The sequence below is a fragment of the Sapajus apella genome, unplaced genomic scaffold, assembly GCF_009761245.1.
Source record: "Sapajus apella isolate SASKATOON/1434 unplaced genomic scaffold, GSC_monkey_1.0 scaffold63, whole genome shotgun sequence".
NCBI lineage: Eukaryota > Metazoa > Chordata > Mammalia > Primates > Cebidae > Sapajus > Sapajus apella.
In genome coordinates this window covers 10,479,316-10,493,244 of record NW_022437003.1, presented here as the reverse complement: position 1 = coordinate 10,493,244, position 13,929 = coordinate 10,479,316, and the positions used below count along the sequence as shown (strand labels likewise).

The 13,929-nt window shown below is 42.2% G+C and overlaps 1 long non-coding RNA gene across 1 annotated transcript; it reads right to left on the bottom strand.

Moving 5' to 3' along the window:
• Nucleotides 1-1,757: 1,757 nt before the first annotated feature.
• On the bottom strand, nt 1,758-13,613 carry LOC116529768. The gene is made up of 3 exons (XR_004259663.1): nt 13,526-13,613; nt 13,036-13,086; nt 1,758-3,569 (listed from the first exon to the last, which is right to left on the bottom strand). It is a non-coding gene; the product is annotated as an uncharacterized LOC116529768 (long non-coding RNA).
• Nucleotides 13,614-13,929: the final 316 nt, after the last annotated feature.

Sequence of the window (13,929 nt, the reverse complement as noted above, 5' to 3'; positions counted from 1 at the left end):
CTTCCTGGTACAGGAAAGGGAGACATCCTTTACAAAAGGAAATTTCTTTTTTAAAAGAAAACTTTTGACCTGTTTTTAGAGTTTTCCCTGTGTCTGCTGATTCTCAATGGCTCTAGCTTAAAATAATCGATATGCCAAAGAGGCATATTTTGGGGTGGCATATCTGGCACCCTTCACCTACTCTACAGAATATTGTAGAACTTGCTTTTTGTACTTGATCACGTGCTGAGTGAATTATTTCCAAGATAATACATATTCTTCTACTACAACAGCATTCGTAATTGTCATCATATATTCTACTGTGTAAAGAGACCATCATTTACCTAACAAACCCTTTATGGCTAGACATTTAAAACATTCCAAATGTATCCCCATGATATACAAGTCTACAATAAATGTCTTTGGTCGTTTGTCTAATTGGTCTTGGTCTATTCATGTATTTATTTCTCTTTGATAAATTCCAGAAAGGGCATTACTAGGTCAACAGGTGTGCACATTTTTAAAAAGCTCTTGATACATCTTGACAAGCTGCTCTTTAGGAAAATACATCAATTAATAAAAGTACTATTGTTTTAACAGTGTGTGTTTATCAGCTTACATTACTTCCATATACTAATAAATGTCTCTGAATCCTCTATTTTCAGAATTAAGCTTGAAAGAAAGGCCCTTCAGAAAAAATATAATTTTGAAGTACTAAGGAGAAGAAAAACTGGTTTAATCCTACCCTTTGGCTTTGAAGAAAATTCTCATTTTAGCATTTTAAAAAAATTAAATATATTTCCCTTCACTGATGCACCATTCTACTATAAATTTGATAATGTATCACCTAAGAGTAAGATGATTTAAGATGAGTAAATGAAAGGTCTCGTTAGATGGCTTATATACCATCTTAGGCTAAAACAAGAAAAAGGGTGTATGTTAGCATAATAGGCATGTTAATAAGCCTGTTTTTCTCTTGTTAATCTGTCTTTGGCCAGTCTAATTTATAGGGCCCCACCTGAAGAACGGATGAACGAAGAGATTTTTTTTCCCTCCCCTACGTAGGATCCTATTGTAAAAAAAAAGAATTGGAAAATTGCATGTAAAAACAAAAACAAAAACAAAACAGCAATTACTTTAGGATTGTGGTGTTATAATTAAATTGGTTTTTTAAATCAATGTATCCTGAATTTTTGGCTATAATCATGTATTCCTTGTGTAATTTTTTGAAAATAATTAAGAATTAAGATGACTTGGCCGGGCGCGGTGGCTCAAGCCTGTAATCCCAGCACTTTGGGAGGCCGAGGTGGGTGGATCACGAGGTCAAGAGATCGAGACCATCCTGGTCAACATGGTGAAACCCCGTCTCTACTAAAAATACAAAAAAATTAGCTGGGCATGGTGGTGCGTGCCTGTAATCCCAGCTACTCAGGAGGCTGAGGCAGGAGAATTGCCTGAACCCAGGAGGCGGAGGTTGCGGTGAGCCGAGATCGTGCCATTGCACTCCAGCCTGGGTAACAAGAGCGAAACTCCGTCTCAAAAAAAAAAAAAAAAAAAAAGAATTAAGATGACTTAAGAATACATGTATATGTATAAAAAGAGTAATGATGCTTAGTATTTGAGGATTGACAAGCTGGATGAAATGAAGGCTAGGAGAGTATAACCAGATTTTCCAGTTCTAGAATTCATAAATGGAATACTTTTATAGTAGGAATGCACTCTCCACAATAATCCACACCATGGTCTTCCATCAAATCAAATCAGAAAAACTGCAGAGCCAGTCTTAATACAAGTTAATATTGAGCAGGGTGATGTCCCCCGAGTAGACATGGACCATAGGACTCTGAGTAGTTTGCTTAAATATATTCCTCAAGTGAAACAAAGAAGGACGTGGGAAAGCCCAGTAATAGGGAGTTATCCAGGAACAGCAGGGTACACAGGAACAAAGTTGTTATGCAGATTCATGTGGGTGCCTTCTCCATTGATGAGTGTCTAGTGATTTAGTCATCCTTCTCTTCCTGGTATAGAGAGGGATGGAGATTACAAATGGAGATTTCCTTTATAGATGCAAAGTTCCTTTGCAAAAGGGTAACTTCTACTCCACTTTCAGTCCTGTGTCTGCAGCTTCTCGAAATAATCAGCTCAAAATAATCCTTATGCTAAAAAGGCATATTTCGGGGTGGCATATTCTGGTCTCCTATGCCAGATATGCTCATCAATACCAAACTTCCTAGACACCACCGGCAGACACAAACACACACTCACATGGCTAACTGGAAGAATCACCTTGACTTTGTCATGAAAGTCACAAAAGCAATTTTGTTAATGACTCAAAGACCTTCAATCAATTACAGAAAGAGGTTCAATAAATGTTTGTTGCATTGAATTGCTCAATGTTAATTGTCTGTCTCATCCTCAGGTATTCACATGAGGGGCACTTTGTAGGCATAAAAGGGATTGACAAAGTGACATTTTTATTCATGTGCACCTAACAAGATGGAAACCAGAGGAAGCAGAATGAGAAGTGTGGTTAGGCACCAACTTTCTTAATGTTTATCAGGGGCCGAGGAGGTGGAGGGGAAAGAAAGGATCGATGCATCAGAGCCCAGGATTAATGCAACATGTTAAGCGCAACCCTGTCATCTAAGTGCAGCCCTATCTGCCCCTCCGCTAACAGCAACCACACACATTTCCTAGGAGCCAGGAACAGCAACAGCACACACAAATTCCAACCAGGATTAAACTGGAGGTGAAGTCACTGCTGCCCCATGATGCCTCACTTCTGAGCTGTCATTGCACACCTCTTTAAACACTGACTCCAACATGCCAATTAAAAAGCCTGGCTTGCAGTGGGACAATAGAATAGAACATGGGTTTCATTCTTTTCCAGCTGAACAAAAGCAGAGACTTTGCTCCTCTGCTCCAGGGACTGTAAGGCGGTGGAGCCCTTTTGAATGATCCCTGCCACCACACACTTCCCAGCTACAGACACTGGCTAGATAGGTAACACAAGGGGAGTCGATGGTAATGAATCAGAATTTGCAGAGTTTAGCGGCTGTAGGTGTGGGAGGGCGCCCAGAGAACGGCCAACTGACCCGATCCATTTGTATCACTTGTTAACCAAAATTGTCAGTGACTTTGAAACAATTATTGCCTTCCTGAAACCAAAAACTGCACAGCACAATAACTCTTGAGCCTTCCCCCTCTGCATTATTAATCATGTTCATGGTGCTTTACTTAGCAGGTTACAATGTTAGCTTACTCTCAGGCTCTCTGCAGTGAACAAATTAAAGAGGCTTGCTCTGTTCCATGAAAATACTCTGGCTCAGCCTATTCATTTTCCTAAATGCTTCTCCACTTCAAATTGGCATTCCAGCCATGTTGCATATATTTTTAAAAGCCATTGTACAGGTCAATAATGTTAAACCCTTACCCATGACAATAATTTACTCTCATCGACTGTGTACATACACAGAGAAGATATACACACATAGTGTGTGTGCTCACACTCTGATCCCTTTGGTGTCTCAGCTTTGTGGACTCTCTCTTCCTATTGTGTTTCAGTCTTTTTTACCGGCGGTCTCTTTCTCCTGCAAAGAGAGATTACAAATACAATCCTAGAATTGTAAATAGACCGGTGGATGCCTTTTGTTCGGCTTCCTGTCCAAGTTGTTACAACCTTTGTCATGGTAATGAGCCATCAGAATTTCATAGCCTGAATACCCCTCCACTCCTCCAGTTTATTGTGTGTCTAAATTTGGATGGGTTTATGGTCTCCGGCAGTGCTGCCCGTGGATAAAGACAGCTGGAAAAGTTGACCCGCTTTAAGAAGACCATGAGTGCTCCATGGAAGTAAATGCTTTATTGGTGTTTTTGAAGGGTTCAAATGGCAACACAGGAAATCCTGAGAGCACTCTTCTGGAATATGGAAAGGGTAATATTCATCTGCCAAGGTTTTCCATCAGGTCTTGAAAAAGTTCGGTGGGTTTTCTACCCTACTTAAATTTAACCCCAGCTGTGACAGAATAGCTTTTATCATTCATTCAGGGGATGTGTGTTGAGAATCTGTTCTGTGCTGGGCAGTGGATACACAGAGGGGAAAAATAGGGCAGGCCAGGAGCACCGAGTCACGGCTGAATATGTATTTATGCCAGTGCAAAGAAGCAGAAAACTGGGTTCCTCTCCATACTTGACTTCATATGACTCAGATCAAATTTCTTCAATGAGAGCTCATTTACAATAGCTATTATGCTGATCAGCATGCCACTGACTTCCCCAGTGAATACCCAATGAATACCCATTTCTGACCTTGTTTGATAAGAACACTGCTGAAGTTAGATTCCTACAAGGTAAATTCCTATTACCGTCACTTAGGTTGCGGCTTTAGGTAACTAATATGTACGTGACATCACATGATCTATGCTGAAGTACTTTAAAGCAAATTACAGACGCGGTAACAGTTTACAAGATGACCCATCTATATTTGATTACTGACAGGCATGAATAATTTACTTCACCAACATTTCATCAAAATTGTGCCCTGTTAATTAGGTGGAGGGTTTTTGTGACAAAGCACAAACTGCTGGGGTGGGTGGTCTGTGAGGTTGTAGAACATAAAAGGGCTTTTTATTCCCCCAGCAGATGGGGCCCCCCAAGGATAAAAGAGACTTGAGAGCCACTTAAATTGGCCTTAGGACCCTTAGTGTCGAAGCTAAGTGCTGGCTGTGATTAAATTTATGTAAAGCACCTAGAACAGTGCCCGGCACCCAGCAGCTGCCCATAGCTATTAGGATTTTTTTCTTCCCCAAGCGTTGGGTGTGTGTGGTTAGAAACTTAGTGCCATTTCCAAGCAGGTGTGACTTTTAGTTAAGTGACTTCCTGAGTTTGTATGAGAAATCATTGGTGAAACTCAGAATAGAACTCAGAGTCTTTGCATTCGATTTCCAGTCCCATCCCTCCTCTCACTGGGACGCCTGCCCTCCTTCTGCACAGGCACCTTTGCCAAGAGAGAATAAGATTCTCAAAGCAACTAAAGTGCTCTGGTGGTTTTCAAATGGCCAGTTCTGTCCTCCTCTCAAAATATACTTTGCTCTCATATTTCCAGTTTCAAAATAGCAAAATGCAAAGTCCCTCCTTCCTTCCTTCCTTCCTTCCTTCCTTCCTTCCTTCCTTCGTTTCCTTCCTTCCTTTCTTCTCTCCCTCCCTCCCTCCCTTCCTTCCTTCCTGCCTTCCTTCCTTCCTTCCTTCTCTCCCTCCCTCCCCCGCCAAGTATCAGGCTGTGGGGAGAGGGAAGAAAAGAATGAAAAGGAAAAAAGGCTGCCAAGTGTTTTTTATTATGCAGATGTATGTTGGGGGCATAGAAGTGGCAGGGATTGGAGAGTATAGCAGAAGGAGCCCAGGCTCATATGCTGCTAAAAATAATAAATTCTAACTTCAGAAAACTTTGAAATATGGCTGGTATGGCATTGTTTTTGTTGCCTTAGGAAAATACCTTCACTTGACCAGATGATTAAGGAACCTGAAAACTGAGTGCAACTGAACCAAACTTGGGATCACCCACCCAGTGCACAGAAAAAGCCAAAAACTACCACCACTGGGATTTGCAGTGAAAGACAGGCATGTATTTCAGGGTGCCAAGCAAGGAGAATCGGGTAGCTAACACTTAGGACCCAAACTCCCAGACGGATGACAAGCAAGGGTTTTTACAGTTGTGACTTCTGCTTTCCTGAAATGTACATTTAAAGGCATTAAACTATAGCTGTAGTTATAACCAAGACAAGGAAGGGTTGCATACAACCAATACAAGGAATTGTAAACCAATACAAGGAAGTTACCTGTTGGTTTGGCCCTACATAGGGGGGCATCTTGAAGTAGAGGCTTACAGGTCAGAGGCGGATTCAGAGATTCTTTGATTTTCAATTGGTTAAGGAAGCAAGACTTTCTAAAAACCTGGGGTTAGCAGAAAGCAATGTTGAGGTTTGGCCTGAGGGTGTAACTTTCTCCAGGCCCCTCAGGAGGAAATTAGAACAAAGAACATTGGTCAAGAGTTCAGTCCTCAGTGCCCCCTTATCTGAGGTCTATGTGGCAGTGGTCAGCGTGTCCCATCTGGTGGGGCTCCTGTTTCTGAAAAACAGCTGAAGGACACGTCAAGATGTTATCTTTTAGTTTCTATAGGGAAGCAAACATCTTGTGACTCTGGCTTCCTTGGTGGCTATTGTTTAAGTTACTATTACCTTCCTGCTTAGCAGGTTATTCATTTACTTCCCTAATTGCTGGTTGCAGTGTTAGTTAGGTGCCTGGAATTTCCCTCCGTAGGGACTCAAAATTTATTTTGTTTCTTGCTAGATGGGGAGGGGTAGCTTGGAAGTCCCCTAAGAGAGGTTCCTGCTGTTTCAAATGCTTTCCCGGCCGACCTCGCTTTCTGGGATTACCAAGACAAGAACCATCTTGGGGATAGACAGCGCATCTGCAAACATGGTTATGCCACCAGGTAAAGGTCAACACTGCTATCTCAATGGCTACTAGGCCCACATCTAACAATTCCTCATGCTTTACCCTGGTCCGTAAGCTAAAAATGTTAGGTGAAACACTGTCTGTTCTCCTCCCGCCTCTCTTCTTTCTCTGGGCTGCCCCCTTCTCTGCAGAGAGGAAACTCCTGATTTGCTGAGAAGTTTCTCAAAAGCTACAGTGCAAATCACCCTAATTGTTTGCTAGATGAACAGCGATCACCCTAACCTCCTAATTAACATTGTTAAAATCTGCTAACAAAGGACATTTAACAATATCTTAATTAGGAAGGATTTCCAATTTGTCACATGGAGCATGTTAGACAAACAGAGCACAATTCCCCCTTTGTTCCTGGGCTCCGTAGCCAGCGAGATTACAAGATATGACACAACATGTTCTGCGTTGGCCATTTATCATTCTATATCCTTTACACATTTGCACTACATAATTAGTGTCTTGGCTAATTTTACCTGTGTTATTGTTTGCACTGTAATTTGGAGAGAATAGAGTGGGTGATACGGGTGATTTAGACTGGGGCAGGCATATGCTTCTCCCGTTCTCCCTCCCACTGACTGCAGCTCCCAAATGCCTGCTGGAAAATACCCCAGCTAGCAGACAGAGCAAACTTCTTGGGGTCTCTGGTTGCAGATAATGGGGTATAAAATGAATAGCCTTTTGGGTCATTCCAAATAAATATGCAGATGACTAACCATCCTAGTTTCCATTCCTTTCCCAAGCTCTTACAGCTTATTTTAAAAGCGTCTATTATCTATCACTTAATTATTAAAAAGTGTCTACTCTGTTTTCATAAATTATCTATGTGATGGAGATATTGGCATATAAGAGAGAGTCGTGGGGAAAAGGGAGGTTCCAAAGCCAATTATCCCAGCTGAGAAGGTTTTAGAATATAATGGGATCCCTGAATTATTTTATATTAGACCTTTAAGGACGGTGTGTGTGTTTGGTTAGGGTGAATGTGAGGAGGCGGTGGGGGACAGGAAGGGTTAGGATTTGTAATAATCCCTAATTCATTATTCTCATCTATTTTTTGAGGGCATTCTTATTGTTGGGCCATTTTCTATATGTCGTAATTTCTTTATCCTGAAGACAGAAGAAATCTTTGCAAGAAATTAACATTGTATATTATTTGGAATTGCCATTTAAATAAACTACATTATCTAAACTAAATGAGAACACATAAGAAAAATATATAATAGCAAGTCTGGCACATAGTTAATATTCAATCAATTTGAGCTACAACAAACTGTTATATTACAAAGCTATATAGAATATATGATGACAGATGCATTACACAGTCAATGGTGCCGTATATAATCCATAATATATTGCATATATAAGGATGGGAGAGACTTTCCCTCTACCCTCCTAGGTTTGATAGCTAGGCCTAGGAAATAAATTGATGACAGGCAGATTAACTGGAGGAAAGGTATACAAATTTATTATGTGCACAGAAACATCACAAGAAAAAAAGTGACTACCTAAAAAGACAGTGAGATTTGGGAGTTTATGTCCCATCCTCATAGGGGAAGGTGTGTAGAGAGGTGGTGTGGGTGATGTCGGGGAGAGGAAATGATTTTTAGGAAGACACATGGGCCCTTAGAAGAATAAATGGGAGATATGATAGTTAGTGATAAAGTTCATCTGGGGGCGTGTCTTCACTCATTTCGTGCTGCTAAAAAAATACCACAGGTTGGGTAATTTATACAGAACAGAAATTTATTTCTGACACTGTGGAGGCTAAAGAGTCTAAGATCAAGGGCCGACATCCATTGTCTGAAGAGGGCCTTCTTGCTGCGTCCTCACATGGCAGAAGGGAGAAAGGCAAGAAAGTCAAACACCTTTCATGCAGACTTTTTATAAGGGCACTAATCTCATTCTCCAGGGAGGAGCCCTCATGGCCCACTCACCTCCCAAAAGCCCCACCTCTTAATACCATTGCACTGGCAACACCTGGATTTTGGCATGGACACATTCAAACCACCGTGGGCCAATGTGTACTTCTAATCTCCTCTCCTGGAATAAGAGTTAATCTTCTTGGTGGATGGAGCTCACCGGGATGAGGGTGGGGGAACAATGGAGTTCCTTTTGGAGGATCTGTCTTTAGGCCAATAAGGGAAGTTCAGAGAAGGTGTCTCCTTGGATTTGCTGTTTTCAAGTGCCTTCAGCTTAAAATAATCAATGTACCAAAGCAGTCTATTTTGGGGTGGTATGTCTTGAACGCCTTCACATATAATATGTAATTGAATCAGATGCTCAGAGGCGATTTCTAGTCTCTGATCTTAGCTACTAAGAGGCTTCTTCCCTGAAGACATAGGAGAATAAGACAGAGATGCAACTTCCTCCTTCCAACTTGCCAGGCAGAACTGCCAAGGGCTGTCCGGTGAGATAGAAACCAGAAGAAAACAAAGCAAAACTCACTTTTCAGTTGGATGTAACTGTGGTCTGACTATATCGGAAAGCTGACAATCTTGAAGGGCAGCTATCCCTTCTCTCCTCTCCTCCCCTCAAAACACCTGTGCATGTCAGTGCAGTCCCCTTACCCTGAAAAGGGTGGGCTGCACTGATAAGGAGGCCCCAGAGGGGTTCCTCGTGGAGATAAAGAAGCATGGTGAATGGGCCTTTTCCTTTCACAACTTCTAACATCTGCCAAAGAAAAGAAAATTATTCATAGACTTGTTAAAGGCAGTAAGGAAGACTTTATTCAAGAAGGGGACTACTGCAAAGGGGTCTTGCAGTAGGGAAGAGAGACTGGGCTCAACTCCAAAAAGTGGGGATTTATTTATTGCCAAAGAGCATAGGGGTGGGATGGGGGGTGAATGGAAAACACTAAGAAGAGACATCCACGGTAAGGGGAGTCTTGCTAAACTGACCTAAGAGGATTCTTGCTGAAGACAGGCCAAGGTGATCAGATATCACTGAAGGGTAAGGAAGATGAGGTATTGGGTCAGATACAGAGCGTGATCCGATATTGAAAGTGAAGGATTCTCCCTAAACTGACTAGAGCTTTACTAAAACTGGGTGATGCAGGCCCATCGAGGACAGATATTGAAGGTCAAGGTCTAGAGGGCTTAAAGGAGCCTTACTAAAATTTGGTTAAGATCAGAGTCTTTATCACATGGTTCTCTCCCTTCTATCTCTGTTACCTCTGAAGACAAACACGCATATACCAAGTTGACCTAATGTATTACTATTGGGCCATGTGTAATCTTAACATTTCGGCGTTGGAAGAGGACTTTGAAACCACTCATTGCCTTATTTGACAAATTAAGAAACAGCGGGGGAGGGGTTTGTAGAGGCAAGGTGACTGAGATGGAGCAGGGACCCCTGTTAGAGGCCTCCAGAGAAATAAGGAAAGTCTTGAGTTTCAAGGAAAATTCCAGGCACCTACCTAGCTTTGAGAAGGTAATGAACATCCTAACAAGCAAGAAGATATAATAATTTAAGCAATAGTGTCTCAAGCAAGTTTGGTTCCCCAAAGAAAACAAAAAATATCTTAGCATATGTTCTTGAGTTGCTTTTCAGAAACCCAGACCCCCACCAGGTAGAAAATGCCAAACAACTATCACATAGAGCTCAGATAATGGGATAGTGAGGACTGAGCTCTGACGACAATTTCTTCCTGAGGGGCCTAGAGAGAGTCATACCCTCAGGCCAAACCATTAATTCACATTGTTTTCTGCTGACCCCAAGTTTTTAGACAAAGCCTTGCTCCCTTCACCAGTTGCAAATCAAAGAATCTCTGAATCCACCTATGACCTGTAAGCCTGTCTTCAAGATATCCTGTCTTTCTGGGCCAAACCAATGTATAACCTCCATGTATTGAGTTACCATTTTGCCTGCAAGTTCTGCTTTCCTGAAATGTACCCCTGCCTTTGAAAACTGTTGCTTGTAAGCCACTGGCGAGTTTGGATCTTAAGTGTGAGCTGCCTGATCTTCCTTGCTTGGAACCCTGCAATAAATGCCTCACTTTCTCTTGTGGCAAACTTCAGTGTCAGTGTTTGGCTTTTTTTTTTTTTTTTTTTTTGAATGCTGGGTGAGTGGACCCAAGTTCAAGTCAGTAACAACTGCCTAAGATCCTGTAACTGCTTGGTGGATTCATTTTACCCACTGCCCAGATTAAACTTACTTATCAGGACTGAGGAATTCTAATAGAGAAAGAGTTTAAGACATGCAGAGCTGGCTAACTGGGAGGCTAGAGTTTATTATTACTCAAATCAACCTCCCTGAAAATTCAGAGAAAAAAAAAATTTTTTTTTCTTTTTTTTTGAGATGGAATTTCACTTTTGCTGCTCAGGCTGGAGTGCAATGGCATGATCTTGGCTCACTGCAACCTCTGCCTCCTGGGTTCAAGTGATTCTCCTGCCTTCGCCTCCCAAGTAGCTGGGATTACAGGTGCCTGCTACCATGCCAGGGTAATTTTTGTATTTTTAGTAGAAACAGGGTTTCACCATGTTGGCCAGGCTGGTCTCAAACTCCTGACCTCAGGTGATCCACCCGCCTTGGCCTCCCGAAGTGCTGGAATTACAGGGATGAGCCACTGCTCCCAGCCAAGGCTAGGGTTTTTTAAAGGTAGTTTGGCAGGCAGGGGGCTAGGGAATGGGGAGTGCTGATTGGTTGGGTCAGAGATGAAATCACAGAGTGAAAACAGATTCTTCTTGCTATCTTCTGTTCTTGGGAGGGATCACAGAACTGGTTGACCAAGATTACTGGTCTGGGTGGTGCCAGCTGGTCCATATTTCTCCATCAGAATGCAGGGTCTAAAAAATATCTTGAATATCAATCTTAGGTTTTATGATAGTGATGTTACTCATAGGAGTAATAATTTAAGCAAATTAGGAATCTTGTAGCCTCTGGCTGCATGACTCCTGAGCTGTAATTTCTAATCTTGTGGCCAATTTCTCGGTTTTACAAAAGTGGTCTGGCCCTCAAGCAAAGAGGGGATTGTTTCAGGGAGAAGACTATTATAATAGTTGTTTCAGAGTTAAGCTGTACATGAAATTCTTCCCAATGTTAGTTCAGCCTATGCCCCAAAATGAACAAGGGCAGCTTGGAGATTATAGGCAAGATGGAGTCGGTTAGGTCACATCTCTTTTATTGACAATTTTCCTATGTCAGATTTTTCTCACTGTCATAATTTTTGCAGAGGTAGTGTCAATCCAGCACGCTGGCGGGATAGCAAGGGCTAAAGCTCGCAGTGCCTGATGACCCCAGAGTCTACTCTCCCTGAAGGTAACATCTAAACACAGTTTTGATTTCAAAGAGAGAACAGGGGAAAAAGGTGATAGAAGGAAGGAGCAGGAAGATCTCTTATACCTCAAACTCATCAAGCTTAGTCAATTCCTGCTCATTTCTGAAAGTGTGGAAACATTGAAATAATAGTTTCGGTTGAAGGTAAGAGGAAAAAAAAGAGTGAGAGGCAGAGAGAGAAATGATTTAAATTGACACGCTCTGTCATGATTGCTTGCAAAGACTATCACTTTTTGATGATACTGCAGCCTTATCAGGAAAAGTAATTTATAGATAGCATTTCAAATGGGAGGGGAGAAATCCTACAAAACCTAACAGCACAGAAATGCAGAAGGAAATATTGCTTAGAACCCCCTCCTCAACAAAACAATAAACTTCTCCTGTGCTTTATCTGTTGAAAAGGTTTGACTATAAATTCTGACTTTGACATTCATTCCAGATCCGTTTTAGAGGCAGCCCACAGACTCAACAGGGCGAGAGAAAATGCTAAATCATAATTACCTCGTAAAAGCCAAGCTTGTTTCTCTGAATGCTTGAGAACTGGTATAGCTTCTCAAAATATTGTAAATTTATTGTTCTCTCTCCTGTTTTACTTAACAGCCAATTAATGTTACTGTTTAAAAGAATTAAAGCCAGAGCCTCGAAGGGGGTGAGAATGGGAGAAAATATTATAAAAGTGTTTAAACCTCGGCTAGCAGACAGATACTGTGTATAGATACTGCCCTCATTATGAAATGGCTCATTAAAAGACTCAGCTGAAGGAAACTTCTGCCATGATCCGTACCCATTGATATGATCTTGTTCTTATTCGCGTCTTCAAAAGGAAAACATTTTTCAACACAATCTTGAGTTTGTTTTAATACCTGCAGGATGATACCAGAGGTGATGGCAGGAGGGCTTGCTCCTCTCTGGGAAGCTCTTCTGCAAGTGAAGGATCTCAGCCACTGGTATAGCCAGTGCCATTTTCAGGAGCAGTAGAATGGATCAAAACAAGGCAGACACACAGCGCTCCCCACACTCCCACCAAGTCCTGAGCCTCCAGTGGCTCTGCATTCTGACACGGTCTTAGGAGTTTGCCATACATTCCAAATGAAGACAAAAAAATCCACATTTGTTCCAAGAGTTCACCTGCAACTTGTCATTCTCCTGAAAAGAGTCCCATCAATTGTCACCGTAAATTCTCAGCAAAGCCTGAGGTATCTGGGTGTGGGGATTCCTGGGCAGGGCGTGAACATGAACATGAAATGATACAGAATCAGGTGTGTTTAGGTCCTGACTTACCTCCTGTGCGGCCTTGGGCAAGGCACGCTCTTTGGACCTCAGTTCTTGGCTCTGGAAAATGAAGATGTCAGTGACCATCCATGACCCAAGTGGCAAAGTCATTCTAAAATTACTTACAATGCTACTTTTGTTTTACATAAATCTCTCTTTATTATACTGTATCAGGGAGACAAGGAGTAATGCTATGGCACTAGGATACATATTCCAACAACCGGAAAGGCAGTGCAGCCATTAGGACAGGTGACAGCCTGCAACAGATGAAGGCCCAGGATGGCCGGCCCAGTGTGAGCTGGCTGAAGGTACACCCTGGCACCTGATGACTGTCAAGATAGCCCTGAGCAGAGGCCTTAGAAGAGAGAGGAACGTGAGATGATGTAGACAGCCAGGGGATGGCCGAGAGGAAGGCAAGTGTCTGAAACTGGACTTAAGGGGAGAGCTGACCTGGACTTGAGAAGAGCTGAAGGAGCATGTGCTTTGAAGCCAGACTCACCCGGCTCTGATCACATCTTGGTGCCAAATATATGGCTTGAGGCAAGTTATTCAACTTCTCTGAGCCTTGATTTTCCCACCTGTAAAACGGAGATAAAATAAAGTGTCATGTGTGAGACGAAATTAAAATGAGGCAAGATATAGCCTGTGTCAAAATTTGTTCTTTTTTTTTGAGAAGGGCTTGGTCTATCACCTAAGCTGGAGTTCAGTAGCACGATGTCGGCTCACTGAAATCTCTGCTTCCTGGACTCAAGCAATCCTCCCACCTTAACCTCCCGAGCAGCTGGGACTACATGCGTGAGCCACCACACCCAGCTAATTTTTATATTTTTTGTGGAGATGGGGTTTCGCCATGCTGGCCAGGCTTTCTAAACTCAAGTGATCTGCCTTCCTTGGCCTCCCAAG